The following is a 16,982-nucleotide window of genomic DNA, read 5'->3' as shown; positions in this document are numbered from 1 at the left end:
CATAGCAAGAGGATATTGACGTCATTCTCAATACGAGAAAGGACCAAACCAGCGATGTCCTGCCTACAATTCATTTATTTCTCAGCAAGGTCCATTTTTACTCTAACACAAAGACATAAAATTGCACGCTACAGTTTTTTTCCATACAAAATCGATACACACAACCCACCCTGACAATTTTCCCAAAAATTCTGTCAAAGACGTATGGATTCATGCCGCTTTGATTTTCTCTGATGGGTGTTGTAAATTCCCCACTTACTTACAAGAGGGTCATGACGCTTTCTATGCCCTAAGATAGGTCGATTAAAACGTTTTCAGTTAAAACCTTGAAAAAAAGGCGATGAATTTGAATTTCGTGTTTCACGAGCTCCTGGCAAATGCTGAGTACAACAACAACGTGAGGAATTTCGTTTGGGGCAGCTGTAGAGGGCCGAAATTGTACTGAGCTTGTTGCAGGTAAAGATTGTTTTGGGAGTAGCCCTAATTTTATAAGGATGTCGAAACCTGTGTCGTACAACCCTGCAGCCAAACCTGATCGAACCTTGTCGGTAGCGATTTCCACGCAGTGTATTGCTAGTTTTTGTAGCGCTGTTCAGAGACTTTGTTGGTGTGTTGTCTGACTTCATTGACATAAAGGCAGAATTAGTCAGCTTCCAGAAGAATTATTTGAAAAAAATGTTCTACGTCCGTGTGGCCACCCAGGCAGGTCATAACAGGTTGTTGAGTAAAGGGAATTTTGTCATGGGGGATACTACTTGGGGCATTGTGCCGGCGAGCTCGATCTATATAAATTTAACTGTGCACTGGGCCCCGGACGAAATGTCCGACGACATAATAGCGGTGGCGTTACAGCCTTAAGGGACATGCCTCACTGTAAACAAACCTAAGTTCTCCCAAGCTGAGATCGCTCATGTAAGGACTGGCATACGAGTGCACAGGTTTCGGTGCCATAAGACCAGGTACGTGCCGAACTTTATAAGTTTTGCTGGTGATGTGGTGATGTTCACATGCCCTGGCCAGATTGATGAATGTAGGAGATGTGGGCAAAAGAATCACAAGATTGCCCAGTGTAAATCGGTGTGGTGTGAGAATTGCAATGGATTTTCCCCTCATGAAAATCCGCACGGGGAAAAAGACTATAACGATTTGTGCCGCTCGTGCGGCTCTGCAGCCCACACCATCAGTAAGTGTTGTGCCCGTGCGTGCTCGTATGCAGCACGGGGGAAGGGTGACAACGTAGCAGTGTCACTGGCTACTGCTGTTCGCATGGAACATAACGGCGATCAGGAGGGCGAGGTAGATGTGGAGGGGGAGTCCGTTACCAGTGAGTCCGAGGGGGGACAGTGTTGATATTGACTCGGCTGAAAGCTTATCCGACGAGGACGGTGAGTGAGAAGGCTGTCTGATAGCGGCAGGGAGAGAGACTGAGGCAGAGCAGGAGGCAGTGCAGGCTGACTGCACCGTGGCGTTCACCAAAGCTGGGGTAAGTGCAGTTTCTTCTCTGCAGTCAGGACCGGAACAGAAAAAGCGGAAACTAGAGGCACTTACTAGTGCCAGTGATTCACAGCTTGTTGGGGCGGTGAATGAAGTTTCAGATTGTTTACGAGTTATTGAAACTCAGGATTCAAGGAATGATACAGTGTCTGATTCTCAGGCTGATGCCAGTGTCGGTGCGGTAAGCACTCGAGAAGAGGATATTGTAGGTGTCAATGTGGGTGACTTGTGTGCAGATCCGACCGGTTTTCCTCAGACTCAAATCACACCACGACCCATGGAGATCACCGAGATGTCAGTGGTACACATTCGAAAGAAGACGAGGAAGGGGAAGAAGAAGGTATATTGCGTCTTTTTAATTACAGATCAACTTTCAAGATCTTACTTTTGGTTATTTGCATGTCTGTCCTTGACAGTGTAAGAGTTGCTTCACTGAATGTGAATGGGCTCCGAAATGATGTAAGAAAGCACCAAGTTAGAGACCTTGTACTCGAAAATAATATCGACATACTTTTCTTACAAGAAACGCATTTTGCCTGTTATAGTGACACTAAAAATCTCAATATCCTTGGTGATTGCAGGTGGGTTTATGGTTCGACTCAGAGTTGTGGTGTCGGAATTATTGTTAGATATTCTGTGGATTGCACAATTAAGCATGTGCAATGCTGTCCTCAGGGTCGATAGGTGGCGATATCAGCAGTCATAAATGATACGCCGGTTAAATTAATATGTATATATGCACCTAATGCGCCTGTCGATAGGGAAGAATTTATTCGGAATATGGACAAACTTATCGCTGGAAGTAGTCCTGTAATTTTAGGTGGTGATTTTAACTTTGTTGAAAACAATAACCTGGACAGGTATGGAGGTGATCCATTAGCAAGTAACTTTGGTAAAATTGAAATGAACTGTTCAAAACACGATTTTTCACATGTGATATTTACAGAAAACTGTATCCAAATAGTCAAGTGTATACATGGTGTAGGGGTCAGGTAGCATCTAGAATCGATAGATTTTATGTATCTACCTCATTACAAGACTGTGTTACATTGGCTGATTTTATTCCCCTATCCTTTTCAAACCACTCATGTATTTTTATTGATTTGTCTTGTAAAGATGCTTTTTTGTGTGGGGTCCAAGCTATTGGAAGTGTAATGTGTCTGTGCTGGGGGAAGCAGAATTTGTACTTCACTGATAGTACTGAGAAATTGCATGAGGACATTTTTGGGGCTGGGTATGTAATAGATATTATTGAAAAGTGAGATTATTTCAAAGCCAAAGCCAGACAGATAATTCAAGAATACTCTGGAAAGAAAAATAAGGTATCAAAGCAAAAGCTAAGGGATTTAAATCAAGAACTGAATAGACTGAAATCTGACCCAGTAGGGAACAAAAATGAAATTTCTAGACTGAAAGCCACCATAAACGACATTCAGGCAGAAGGTAAAAGGGGCTCAATAATTCGCGCTAAGGCTACCCATTTTCTAGACAATGAAAAGCCAACAAGGTACTTTCTACAACGTGAATCTGGGCGTTCTAAGAAGAAAATGATGAAATCTATGAAATGTCATAGAGACGAATCATGTATACATGACAAACAAGCAGACATCTCTAAATGTGTGTGCAGTTATTATAAGAGTTTGTATTCTGCTCATGGGGTCGACACAGATGCCCAAAATAAGTTTTTGTCCTCCTTGCCATGTTTGAACAGTGCTGATAGGGGTGCCTGTGAAGGAATTATGTCAAATGATGAATTATTTGCTGCCCTTAAAGGTATGTCTAAATATAAGTCACCAGGCAGTGATGGTTTGCCATGTGAATTTTATCTTCACTGTTGGTCAATTATTGGAGACACATATACCCAGGTTATAAATCAATGCTTCGGCCAAGGCTGTTTGAGCTTAAGCCAGAAGTCAGGTTTGATAACATTGCTGTGTAAAGATACTGAAAATTCGAATATAATAAAGAACTGGCGCCCTATCTCTCTGTTAAATGTGGATTACAAGATATTGTCTAGAGCCTTATGTAATCGTCTCAAAGTAGTGGTGGCTAGTATTGTAGACAAATGCCAGACATCTGGTGTTCCTGGCAGATCAATTTTGGATAACATGCATCTATTAAGAAGTACATATGACTATGTAGGTCAAAAAGAATTGGATGCTTGCTTTATTAGCTTAGACCAAGAAAAAGCATTTGATAGGGTTGAATCGTCTTTCTTATTTAATTGTTTAGAAAAGTATAGTTTTGGCCCATCATTTTGCAGATGGGTGAGGTTATTATATACTGATATAAATAGCTCTGTATTAGTTAATGGTTATGTTACTGAACAGTTTGCTCTAGAAAGAGGTGTTAGACAAGGATGTGCATTATCACCATTACTGTACATACTTACTTTAGAACCTTTTATAAAGGCTGTCAGACAGTGTGAAAGAATTAGAGGTATACCTAAGTAGTAGGGGGAAGGAGGGTTCTGGCGTACTCTCCATTTGGCAAATGGAGGCCCCCAGCCCCTATTCCCGGCGATGTCCAGAAGTTCTAGTATACACACTATAGGTTCTGGCACAACCCTCCCCCCATCCCTTGGGGCCCTCCCCAGAACAAAATAGAGGCCCCACCCCCCTTAGGCGCCTCCCCAGCCACGGCATACACGCTTATTTACAAGTCTCGCCTTCACACACACACACATTGATATGAGGTGACCTAGTTGGCATTTAATACATAAGGATTATAGTCTATATATAGGCTCGCTGTATTGCACAACGGGGTGATTCAGATGATTTTCTCCCCACTATAGGGCTTAAACCACGGATTTTTATAAAAAATAAATGTGACAGCCTTTTTCAGCGTGCCTTGTTTGATAAGATGCAGTATTTTTAGGAGAATTATTTGGAAATATTTTGTTTATGCGGAATAGACTTTCCAATTTAGCCTATGTTTCGTGGGTCGTGGGATATAGCTCAGTCGGCTGACAGAGGTGGGAAAGGCGCTGTGTGTAAGGGGCGTATTCATATACTACATGTATAAGGGGATGTTTGCTAGCTCAAATCCGGATTTGGTCTCCTGTATATGTAGTATATAAATGCGTTACCTGCGTTACCGGGCTGTACGCACTTCTAAGGAATCTGTGCAACTTTCGACAGGTTTCCGGGGAAAAGAGACCTTACCATGGGGTGTTGTAGATTGCCCAAAGGTAGTGGGATGTGTCAGCCCCAATTAACCCCGTAACGGTGGGTCGCTAGCGTAAAAAATCCGGATCCCGCCGTTAGGGTGGTGATTAATTGGTAAAAGGCTCAGCTATAAACCAGGCCTTTTGCTTTTTTGGACCATGGGTTCGAACCCCACACTGGGCAGAATTTTTTTTTACCACCGGGCACCAGGCTAGCCAGACACCCGTCCAGCCAAAGGGGGTATTTTTGACGGGTAAAATTTTGAATCAACAGCCCACAGACCAGTACATTGTTTCAAAGTGTATTAACATTATATGTATGTATACTAGATTGTGAATATTTTTCTAACATGTAAGTTTACAAAGTGTATTCATATATGTATTCAGATGAAAGAACTGTGCCCAAAGTTAATTTCTCGACATAGATAGTACATGTATTTGAATTGTTTCTTGTTTATTTCTACCTACTGTGACTTAGGTGCTCAAAAACGTATGGTGCCACTACTCTTTTAGTGGTGAGTGACAGTCACAGATTCAGTGGTGATAATTTTGCCTGTTTTCAGTCTCAGAGCGATGTATACTGTATTCTGATTTGGTTCCGCTGCATGTGAAGTAGTGTAACAAGTGCCCTCTGGGCACCTCCCCAGAACATCATTCGGAAAGAGCGTTTTTCAGCTCTTGCCGAGCTAGTTTTCGGCCGCGATCTATAAGCTGTTTTTTTGTGCTTTCATCGATCTCTACGGCGTTGAATACCTTACGAGACTTAGCGCGTATCTCCTGCTTCAGATCAGAGTAGTTCTTGAGCTCCTGAACGACTTGCTTGAACTCTACGTCCGAAATAACGAATTTTCCGGCGACATTTAAGACACCGCAAACTAGGGCCGCAGCTTCTATGGCCAAGACAGCAGGGGCTGCAATTATTGTTGTGAGTAGTCCCACGACTGCAACCCCTAGTCCCAAACCGGCTGTGAGCATGGCCGAATCAAGGGCCTCGGCGGCTAAGACACCGCGCCGGTACTTTTTGTACAAGGCCCGGCGGAGATCTCGCTCAGATTCAAGCTGCCTCTGTATTTCGCTGATATACTGCAGGCGATGGGCGTGCGTCACACCCTCAGGGTGGTTTTCAACCATCGGTGCGGTCGGGGTCAAGGGGTGGTCATCCGTCGGCTCTTCATCCGTGATCGCTGGGTACAGGCGTTCCATATTGCTCGTCCTACGAATCAATAACGTCGGTAAACTCTAAATCGTCATCGGGAATACTAACACGAAAGCTACGAAGGTATATACCGGACTCTAAATAGATTTTCTCAAGATTGACATCGCCCCCTGCAAAGACCCGTATATTCTCGAGAGAGCTCCGGATGACTGGGTCGCCCTGGGCCGGTAATTTGATCATAACTCTGAGCTCCTTTCCATTGTGCTCTGCAGGCCACTTTAGTCTCACCCGTTAATCAAGGAGGAACGGGCGCTGAGAGTCCGCGCCAAGTATGATGCTGAAGATAAGTATAGATCCAGCATTTATTTCTAACATGGACGTAGATGGGGCGTGCGCTGTAAGAAATTCGGTCTCTACACCATCCTTCGCAGCTAGTGCGTAGATACCTGCACCTGGTCTACTACCCCGAGCTACCCTACAGCCTTTGTTTGGCATCCACGACACGAAATAGGTTCCGGAGTTGAAAACTTTTTTCACTTCGCCACTAGCGCCCCCGAAGATCGGGACCGTCATCGGGGTCACCTTCAAATCTACAACCCAAGTGGGGTCGCGAGCTCTGGTAAGAATAAAGCGGTCTTCAAAGCGAATTAATGAGAGTTTTTGTTTTTCAATCACCTCAGAAGGTGACCTGCGCTCTTGCTCTACAGAGGATGAGACATCTTCAAGGGAAGCAAACGTGGCAGGTTCTGCTTGCCCCCCCAGCAATCTTTTTGCGGTGGTACAAGCCATTTTTTAACTCGAAGGCGTAGATTTTACCTTCCTGGCCTTCGAGATCGAACTTCGCCACACCTGTCAAGTCGGTTAAAGCCAGGCACGCAGAGCGGGGGCCGAATTCTTCCACCATACTTATTGTATTTCTAGGGTAGCACTGAGGTACTCTACATTAATATACTTACCGTTTTTGTCTAAAAGTGCCACGGTCAAGTGTATTATATAGTCGGCGCGCAAGGCTTTGTACTGTGGGTTGGGAAATGAAACTGTCTTCCCGCAGTTTATCCCTTCACCAGTCACGGTGACGGCCTGAAGTAGTGTTGAACCGCCACCGAAATCTGAGGTTATTCTCACGTTTTCTGATGTGCTCAGTTCATCCAAATGGACGAAGACTTCTTTGTGTGGGGCCAAGTTAGGTAGATTTTTACCCTCCATAGTCCCCCCTATGGGCGCAATCCTGTCGGAGAACCCTAAGATGGGGGCAAGCTCTTGGAGTATTATGAGGGTATTTCTAGGGAGGGTAAGGACTAAGCGGCCCGTGGCTTCATTCAATCCCAGAGAAATCCCATGCGGGCGGAATATGTCCTTGTCCAGCATACAGACATTGTAGTAGCCCGTCGGCACTTAACATATTTACCATCAAGCAAGAAGCCCATTTTTGGGGGAATATTCACCCAGGCTGGGTAGAATGTTATCTCGCGAAGGGCGGTTTTAAGGCGGCCGTCGAGGTTGTTAAGGGCATGAGGCAGCGTGTGCTGTGCCCCATTTAGAATGTCAGTCAATGTGATGAACATTTTAGCCACGATGAACAGCGAGGCTTACAGGTTCAATAGAGAGGCCACTTACAAGACCGGGGCATTTCATAGTATCCAAACCCACGCAGAAAAGCTTACGCGATTTGACATCTACATCGATGAAAGTAGGCCTTTTCAGTCCAATTCACAGATGTGTTGGCCAAGTACCGGCTGCCAAAGATAACCAGCAATGACATTGTTTGGACCTGGAACACCAATCCTATGCAATTCTGGCACAACCAAGTGAACTTCGCGGTCTGGTGCGCAACCACGGGCTGTGGCGTCTCTGCAAATGACCATCTTCTCGCCCCCGACCAACGAATAATGGCCCTGTACACGTTCCATGTGTATTACCAAGTTAGGCGGGTCTTGGAAGAGATGCAAGCCCCCCTGCCGTAAGACAGAGCATGGGCGACATTCGAAGACCCCTACGACAAGAGGGTCTATGAGAGAATTTGTAGGAGGATTTGAGTTCCACGTAGATACGCACACAGGCTGGAGGCGCAGTGGGGTGAATCACGGCCTCGGAGTGACATATTTCTATGTCACGAGAACGGGCTACAGCCCCATTGGCGATGGGGCCTTCGATCCGAGCAAGATGTCGTTCTCTAGAAAGCCTACAGCGCTCCACGTCGACTACATCGAGCAGGACGCCGAGGAGGCTTGGGCGGCGTTCATTGTCGACACATCCCAAGGATTAACGCAGTCGGGTGTAGAGCGCCTAAACGATTCCATCCGGACATACGTGTGGGCTATTCTAGGCGCCCAAGCGCGAACAAGGGCGCGTATTCTAGGCACGGGCATAGCCTTCGACGCGCAAAAACAGTTTGCCGCGAACGTTGAAGACGCTATTTCCTCACCGATCGACCTTCCGTCTGCTATCTAACGCTACTAGGACGTGCTACAATATGCCGGGAGCGCTGAAGACTTTGTGTATGGCATAGGCCTATATATGGCCCCCAGCGACATGCTTCTGCAGATCAGCCATGTGGCGAACTACAACAACAAAATCGTCGTGGCCACAGAGGACCAGAAGCTAGGCGCCAATGAGGGTGTGAACGCTAAAGTGCCGCCCACTTTGCACAAGTGCGCACCTTCCCACGGGATCGTTGAGCCACAAGAAAGCGTCCCACCACCCACCGCGCGCGTTCAGCATGTTGCTGCCGCCGGAGGCAAACAAGAACCCCTATTTCCAAAGCAAAAGAATCACGATGCGGAGAAGACAGCCATCGTCGTCGCTGGGGTTGGTGTTGGCTTACTGCTGCTGTGGACTATGCGTTAAATACTTGCGAACAGCCACGAGCGTTAGGCCACTTACTGCGACGACTAGAGCCCAGACATTATCGGCCAGCCACCCAGCCGCTTTCCCGAGAAGGTTCAGTAGCCAGGACACGATACTGCCAATAATACCCGGAATCGCAGCAGCAGCCTTCCCAGCCAGCTTGCCAAGGGCGCGCGCCAGGGACTGGAGATGCTTTTTCACCCATTCTTTAAGACCACGCCCGTCGGATGGAGGTGGTGTTGGCTGGATGCCCTCGCCGGGCCCCCCCAGTCAGCGCCAACTTTATCGCTAACCCCAGTGTCGAGATCGCCATCCCAATTGCCGTGAGAATGGAGACCACGGTTATTCCCTGCTCCCGGAAGAGGGTGCGGACGCGCTCGGCCAGACTGGTATCCTTGTGTAGGATGCGATCGATCGTCTGCTTGATGCGGCGTATTTGCGTGCGCAGGGCTTCGGCCGTTAAAGAGGCTGCTTCGAGCCGGGCCACCCTCTCGTCCTCGAGATTCCTTATCCGGTCTTCGATCCAGCTCCAGGAGAATTCATCAGAGGCCTCCCCCAACTTCCGTTTTTCTTTGGCGATGTCCTTATCGAGACTTGACAGCTTGGCGAGGTTATTCGCGTGTTCGTCTTCCGAATGCGGCCTACCAATGCATCGGCAGCGAAAACATGCTTAAACTTCGAGTCGAAGTGGAGGACGCAAGTGGCGACGATGCTGGAGAAAAGGCCATCGCTCGCGCCTTTGGCAGCCGGTTCCACATCCCGCTAGACTTTGAGCTTCTAGATAGCCACATGCCATTCTACCAGAGTGCCTTGGCCGACCGACTGGAGTACGAACTGACGTTCAACCGGGTCATCTGGGCAACAGACAATGCCTACGCGACTTACACCATCGACAACATCAGTCTGGAGTTCGAAATGGTCACCGAAGAGGAGCTCGCTAGACAGATCCGCACCCAGTTTGCCGGGGGCGTCTTCATTCTGTATGATCGCGTCGTCCGCCACCGAAAGTTTGTGAAGGACAAGTCTGATATTCTCTGGAACATAAACCTGAACACGCCCGCGAGAGTAATGAAGGGCATCCTCATGCTGTTCGAGACTAAAGGATTCCCGTGGAATAGGAGGTGGGAATCCTTCTACAACCCGAAGATCACCGAAGTAGAAGTCACAATAGAAGGGGTCCCCAATCAGCTGTACAGCCAGGGCATACGGGCGTACCAGCAGTGGGGCGAGGTCAATAGGTTCTTCGCCAGCTCACCCCTACGGAAGCGGGACCCTGAGGTGGCCAGGGTCGTTAAAGACTTAGGCCTGGCAGACGTCTCCCTGGAAGAGTTCTTGACGCACAAGCACGCCTTCTGGCTTGACCTTCGGCCAAGCGACGATGACGAGCTGCATGGCAGTGGGAGGCGCGTTCTGAACGCTGGCGAGGGGATTACGATACAGGCGTGTTGAACGTATATCTCTATGTGATCATGGACGCAAAGCTGCACATCGGGAATGGTAGATTCGTTAGCGCGCTTTATTGATGACGCCCACTGCGCGATTATCTGCGGGCAGACGAACTGCGGCAAAACAGTCTTCGTGCTGGACCTGCTTGAGGGGCCTTTCTGCGGTTTCTTTCATCACATTCTGATCCTGTGCCCCACTCTTAAGCATAACGAGGCGTACCGGCGGCGATGGATACTGTCTGACCCTGAGGTCTATTGTTTTGAACTCGACGAGCGGCTCAACGACTGCCTCAGAGCTTTCTACAGATTATTCGAGGGGGAGCCCACCCTATACATCATCGATGATTGTAGCGCGTTAGAGGCGATGAAGAAGAAACAAAAAATGCTGTCATTCATGGCTTTCTCGGGCCGCCATGCAAAGCAAAGCGTCTGGGTCCTCACTCAGAAATACAACGCCGTCCTCAAAAACTTTCGCGAGGAGACAAGGTGGGTGGCTTTTTTCCACTGCAAAGATCGGCACTCGTTCAAGGAATGCCTGGAGGAGAACCACATCATCGAGGCCGAGAGCGAAAAGGCAGAGGTTCGATAGAAGTTCAAGAACAATCCGCATTCTAAGCTCCTGCTAATGACTGATACGCCCGCCACATCTAAGATTATATATTAGACGTAGTCGCCCCTACATATTAATAATGGATACCGACGAGCTTATAGACGATATTCTGGGCGCAGAGGAGGCGGAGGAGGAGGAGGAGGAGAAACCCAGCCCAGCAAACATGCACAGCAGCTCAGAGATAGGCTGGCGGCACTTGCGGTGGGTGGGCAGGTCAAGCGATATCTGGGAAAAGACGTAACAGCCGCTGAGATCGACGCCATGAGCGACGAAGACGTTGAAAGGCTGCACTCCCGGTACGAGGCTAAGCTCGGTGCGCGGGTGGTTAACGGTCTTGGAGGTATGTTCTTGAGATCATATCTAAGGGCGGCCAGCTGGCTCCTACTCATCCCACCCGAGAATCGACCAATGCTCATGGCACAGCTCTCCACCGACCCATTTGTTGAACAGGCGCTTTGCAGTGCTAGCTGCTGGCTATACTACTGCTATGGTAAGTATTTGGCACCGTTAACCATGGCGCTAACCACCACTGAGCACTGCTCATTTAAACACCACTGCTTTCCTAGAAAAAATGATGATCCAGAGGAACATGAGTACAAGGAATCCGGAAGGCCCGAAGGAATTGGATGGGGTGACAGCGGATTCTACGAATGACGGCCCTGCGAAGAATCCCAAAAGAGTCGCTACGGGTCGAGCGGGTGCTGCAGCGAGAAAGGCCAAGGCTGAAAAGCTCAAGGTCGAGCTTCGCGAGGCAAAGGCTGCTTTGCTTGGCGCAGCTGATTCCACCAAGAAACAGCCGAAGGAACCGGATTCTACGAAGGAGGGGGGAGCCAGAGATTTTTCGAAGGAACCGGATTCTACGAATGCACACCAAATCACCCGCTGGAGGGCGCCCCTAGCGTTATCAGGCGTTGGCGGCCTTGCAGTGCTTGTGTTGCTACGCGCGGGGCGCAGCCGCCATACAGCACATGCACGAGGTGCAGATATTACGCCGCATGCAGATATCACGCCACAAGAAAAGAATCTCCATTTGAATACACGTCGCGACCCTTTCTATATAGATCAGCATGTCTATTCGACCCGGTTTCGGAAAAGTGCTAGTCAACGCGGCCTACCACGCCGCTGTGGTCTCTCTCCTGGCTACTGGGTACGCTCGTCTCGGCCAAATGTTCCTGAAAGGAGCCCTCCCGAAGCTGTACTTAACACCCCGTGACGTCGGCATATTCATTGCAGATGTAGGCCTGGCCATGTTTTCGAAGGACCTGCTAATTAAACAAGGGCTCCTTCCTCCCAATATAATCAAGTAGTAATGGCCTCCATCGCAATGATGATGGGCGGCGCCCTCGCAAACGCTTTGGCCTTCACCGGGAGCAACTATACGTTTTCGATGCTGAGGCGTTCCGGTGTCGACGAAGATCGGAGGCTCCATGACCGCGCTGTAGAGCAGCTCCAAGCCACCCAGGAAAAATGGGCCCGAAAGCGCACTGAGCGTTTGGACTGGATCAACGATGAACTCCGCCGCCAGGGCCACGCTGTCCAAACGTTCCGGGATGTCGACGCTGCAATTCGCGAGTATTCTAGGGTCACTGGCAAAACTTTTACACGCGATGCACGCGAGGCGCTGCTGGGCTCAGAGCCACAGCTCTCCGATTTCTATGTGCCTAGTGAAGATCAAAAACACCGCGAGATGACCTTTGTCATCCTGGGAATGTGTTTGGTTGGGGGTGTGAGTTACGGAATCGCAAAACTCACCAAGTAATCCGAACTGACTGTGTCGGACTCGCCATTGAGCTCCTCGCCAGGCACGATCTTAGTAGTGAGGTGGTTCTGCGCCGCGACGATAAACATCTTTTTCGTCGCAAATCTGTTAGAGGTCTGCTAGAATGCCTTGATGACATGGCTAGTAAGGTGTCTGCTCTCCTGGCAAATATCTACTACAGCCCTCGTGCGTACTGGAAGGGCTGCGCGGCCATCCAGAAACTTGCCACTGCTGCTAAAGTCTCCGAAGATGTGGTCCGGGCCTGGCTGAAAAAGCAGGCTATCTGGCAGATATACCTGCCTCGTCCCCGAAAAATACCGAGGCCTATGTTCGAGGTTTCCACGACGAATGACATCCACCAAGCTGATCTTCTATTTCTACCACATGATCGGCGAGGCCGGAAGCTGTTTAAGTACGCGCTGACAGTTGTTGATGTCGCTTCGCGCTACAAGGAGGCGGAACCTCTGGCTACTAAAGATTCCAAAGAAGTCGCTGATGCTCTCTCTCGCATTTACATACGGGGACCCTTGAGATGGCCGAAGCTTCTCCAAGTTGACCTTGGGCGCGAGTTTATGGGTGCAGTGAGCCAATTGCTGGCCAAACACGATCTCACAGTCCGCCGAGGCCACGTGGATATCCACCGAGACCAAGGCATAGTGGAGCGTTTCACCCGTACTCCGGCTGAGCGGCTCTTTGAACATCAGTACGCCCAGGAGATGCGCCTCCCTCCCGAACACCGGTCTACTGAATGGGTGGCTCGGCTGCCCTCTGTTGTGGCCGCTCTGAATAACGAGACGAGACTGATCGGTAAAAAGCCGAAAGACGCGATCAAGGCAAAAGGGGTGCCCCATAAGCCTTCCTGGACGGTTCCAGGTCGTCCCGTTGGACTTAATGAGCGGAATTTCCCCGAGGGTGTTGGCGTTCGTTATTTCTATCAGCCTGGAGAGCTGGAGGACGGCCGCCGTCACGCGACTGATCCTGTGTGGTCTCTAGAGATATATCGGCTTGGGCGCTCTCTCACAAAGCCTAATGAACCCGTGTTGTACTATCTAGACGATACGTCGGATGGCCTGCGACCGGGATTCGTTCGTGAGGAGTTGCTTATAGTGCCTCCCGATACTCAGCTTCCCCAGGATGGGGTTCTGCGGCGCTAGTAGTTCCTAGATGTCCATTCCAGCCCATCATCCTGCGGATGCAGCATCTTTATGGCCGTAAGACAAGGTGTGGACACCATCTTCGGCGATCCAGCGCTTACTATCGAAGGGGGACAGTGAGACCTTATTCAGGTGCTGCCCATAGATATGGTGGCGCTCTAATCGCAGCACGTCCATACCGTGTCGGAAGATCTTCTTCTCGAACAGGGCCTCTTTGTACTGGTTATGGCGGATGCACTTTTCCACAACTCCCTTTTTCACGCCCTTGGCCTTCTTAATGTTGGCTCCGTCTGCCTCCAGAATGGAGTACATCTTTGGGCGCAGACCAATGCATTCGGCGATCGGCCGCCCCGCGCACTCGTCCTTCATTTTCCCCAAGACCTTCATATTTGCTACGCTGTGCAGGGGGTGGTCTTGTGGGTAATCTGAGGTGTCGTACAGGTTTGCATTCTCAGCCATATCCCTATAAACATCCTCAGTCTGAATCTCGAGTAGCACACTATCCGTGTCGGTGTAGAGGAGCTGGCAGCGCTCTCTGTACTGGGCCTTCATGTGGTTGTAGTAGAAGTCGTACATCAGGTGCTTGGAGAGAATCTAGAATGCTCATGCCCACGTAGATAGGTCCGTTTAGTACTAGACGGGATTTGTTCATCTGAATCGCTGGGAGTGTTCCATCCAAGGGCTCTCGGCGAATCTCAGGGCCCGGTGAACCCTTGTCAGGCGCATTCCCAGAGATAGATACAGCTGTAGGTTCCGGTAGTGCAGGACGTACCGTTCCTTGTTGCGGAGGTTGCGGACCAGCTTTTTGACCTCGGTAGGCGCTTTCTTGCCTAGGAGGCTGTGCTGATAGTCAGACATCCACTCCTTCTGGACCACGAGACGCTCCGGGGCTAATGGGTAGCTGTTATATGCGTTATGTAGGTCGGCCGGATACTCTAGGTCGGCCTTGAGTATGTAACCGGAAGGACTGTCGTGGGGTGGGTAGCAATCGTTTCATCGAGACGCTGCGCGTCACCTACCCACTGGAAGCCGCCCGTTGGAAGAAACTGACTCATAGCCCAGCCATATAGATTATCGGCGTCTAGGTATTGGATGTAGCTGTTTGTGCTTTCGGGGTTGTATCCCTCCCCCTGCGGATTATTGGCTTTGGCGTGTCGCTTACTTACCATGGAGATACCTCCTCGCAACCCCTTCTCAATGAAGAGATGTTGGTCGTAGTCGGTCAACAGCTCCAGCTCTACCCCAGTCTTCTTGAACAGCGCATCCCACGAGAGACCTGGGCTCGTAAAGTATTGAGCAGGGTCCAATCCATACTGCCGTAAACAAGTCTTCCGGAAGGCCTCAAACACATCAGCCAGTAGGAGCACATCTGTCCGGCAGTAAAGGTCTCTGTAGTCCCCCAGATTGGTGCAGTCAAATGCCTTCCATACCTGTTGAGCGTGGATGTAGTCCTCATCGCTAATGCCTCCCACTTTGAGCTTACTGTAGAAAGCCTCTTTGGGTGGGAGGCTGGACTCGTCGAAGCGTTCCCAGGAGTCCGTATACTCATAGGGGTAGACACCCTTGCGCATGAGTAGCTTTCGTTTTTCTTCGGGGGACTCATACCGGGCTGTGATGTGGAAAGCCTCAGGTTTGTTGGCCTCAACCAGGATGTCAAGGGAAGTCGGTAAGAATTGAACGCTGTCGATGAATGTGGCGTTGTTGTGGGCCTACCAATCATGGGGAGTCATATTCATGGCTATAGGGTTGGCTAGAACATTTTTGATTTCCCGCTCCTCCTGTTGTCGAGCTCTGAGGAAGTGTTCCGTCGCGTTAGGGCCTCTGTATTCCACGGGGCGTTTTGTGTGGCCGTCGCAACGCACCACAACATAGTAGTAACTGCAGGGCTCGTGGTGCTGAGTCTTTTGAGTGCTGCTCTGTGTAGGTGACGGCGGCGGGCCTTCACCCTTTCTGGTCAGAGCCTCGAAGTCGGCATATATGATGAACGGGGCCGGTAGCTGTTTGTGGTGGTTCTGCAAGGTGAACTTGTTTTCCCCCTCCTGGGGCATTTCCACCCTCACCGCCGTCTGGTCAATCCCTCGGCATTCCGGCTTATCCGCCTCGAGCAGATCCTCCCTTGTGTAACCGAGTAGGCAGCCCTCGCAGAAGTGTTTGCGATTTCGTTTCTTACTTTCTTGGGACAGGAGACGATCGAAATCTTTTATCCACGTATAATGGAATTTGCCTGCCTTCTCAATCAGCAGCATATTGATTCGGGTCGTGTCGCCGGGCTTCTTGCTGAGGCGGTGCACGATCACACCCTTGTCCCACCCGAACACGTTGATGGCGAGGTTGTTCTTTTCCTCCACTTTAGGGATCTGAGAGATGGGCGTGGGGGCGTCGATCCCACTAAAGTCAAGACCATCATTGGTGGAATACTTTGTTGGTCTCTGAGGGTCCCGGGCGGCTGGAAATAAGGCAGAGCGGAGTGCCCATCGGAGGCAGTCGTCGTCTTTGTTCTTCACATTGATGACTGCTTTCTTGCTACTCACAGCTGCAGGTAGGGGGATGTAGGACCCCCCTCTCAGTGGCTGATACCTTGCAGTGTCAAACCAGAGTGTTTACACGTTATTGACAACCCACTCTCACCCTCCCTGTGTCCATTTTCCCAGCACCTCCTGGATGGTGGGGAAGGCCTTATCTAGAGCCCAGCCAATGTCACCAGCCTCTAAGAGGGCCTCTCGTTTGCTGTGGGGTACTGGGCTGGTATACTCTTCACTGCCATCGGCGTTGCCCTTTCGCAGCTGAACCCTGAGGCCTAATTGGAACTTAACCCCGTTGAGTGCCAGGATCTCTTCTTCTAGCTTCTGGCGAATAATGGCTCGAATTTCTTCTAAGAAGGCTATTGGGTCCGTCCAAACGCCTTCGGGTACGCCCATCTCCCAGGCCCGGAGGAGATTCCTTATAGCCCGGCAGGTGTTAGTGAATTCTAGTTTCTTTTCGCCCAGTATTCTGCCTAGCAATTCATCCAACTCCTCGTTACTGAGGAGATTCTTGACGTCTTGCTTCAACCCCTCATTACTGAGCGGGTTCTTGACGTCTTGCTTCAACTCCTCGTTACTTCGGGAGTTCAAGTCAGCCACAGCCGTTTTATGCCTGTCGAGGATCCTCTGCAATTCTTCCAAGGCATTGCGGGACCGTGGGTACTTAGGCCGCACACCTAGGAGCGTCTCAAACTCCCCCCGTAGTGCTCGCTCTTTTTGATGGTGCCTCATTGTACGCGCCGATATCATCATTATACTAATAAAAGCATCTCTCTAATTGTAAATTTCCATAGCCGAAGGCGTTTGAACTCCGTTTGAAAAGTCTTGA

This window comes from Liolophura sinensis, chromosome 12 (genome assembly GCF_032854445.1).
Source record: "Liolophura sinensis isolate JHLJ2023 chromosome 12, CUHK_Ljap_v2, whole genome shotgun sequence".
In the NCBI taxonomy this organism is placed as follows: Eukaryota; Metazoa; Mollusca; class Polyplacophora; order Chitonida; family Chitonidae; genus Liolophura; species Liolophura sinensis.
The sequence above is the reverse complement of the archived record's forward strand: the minus strand, read 5'-3'. Positions refer to the sequence as shown.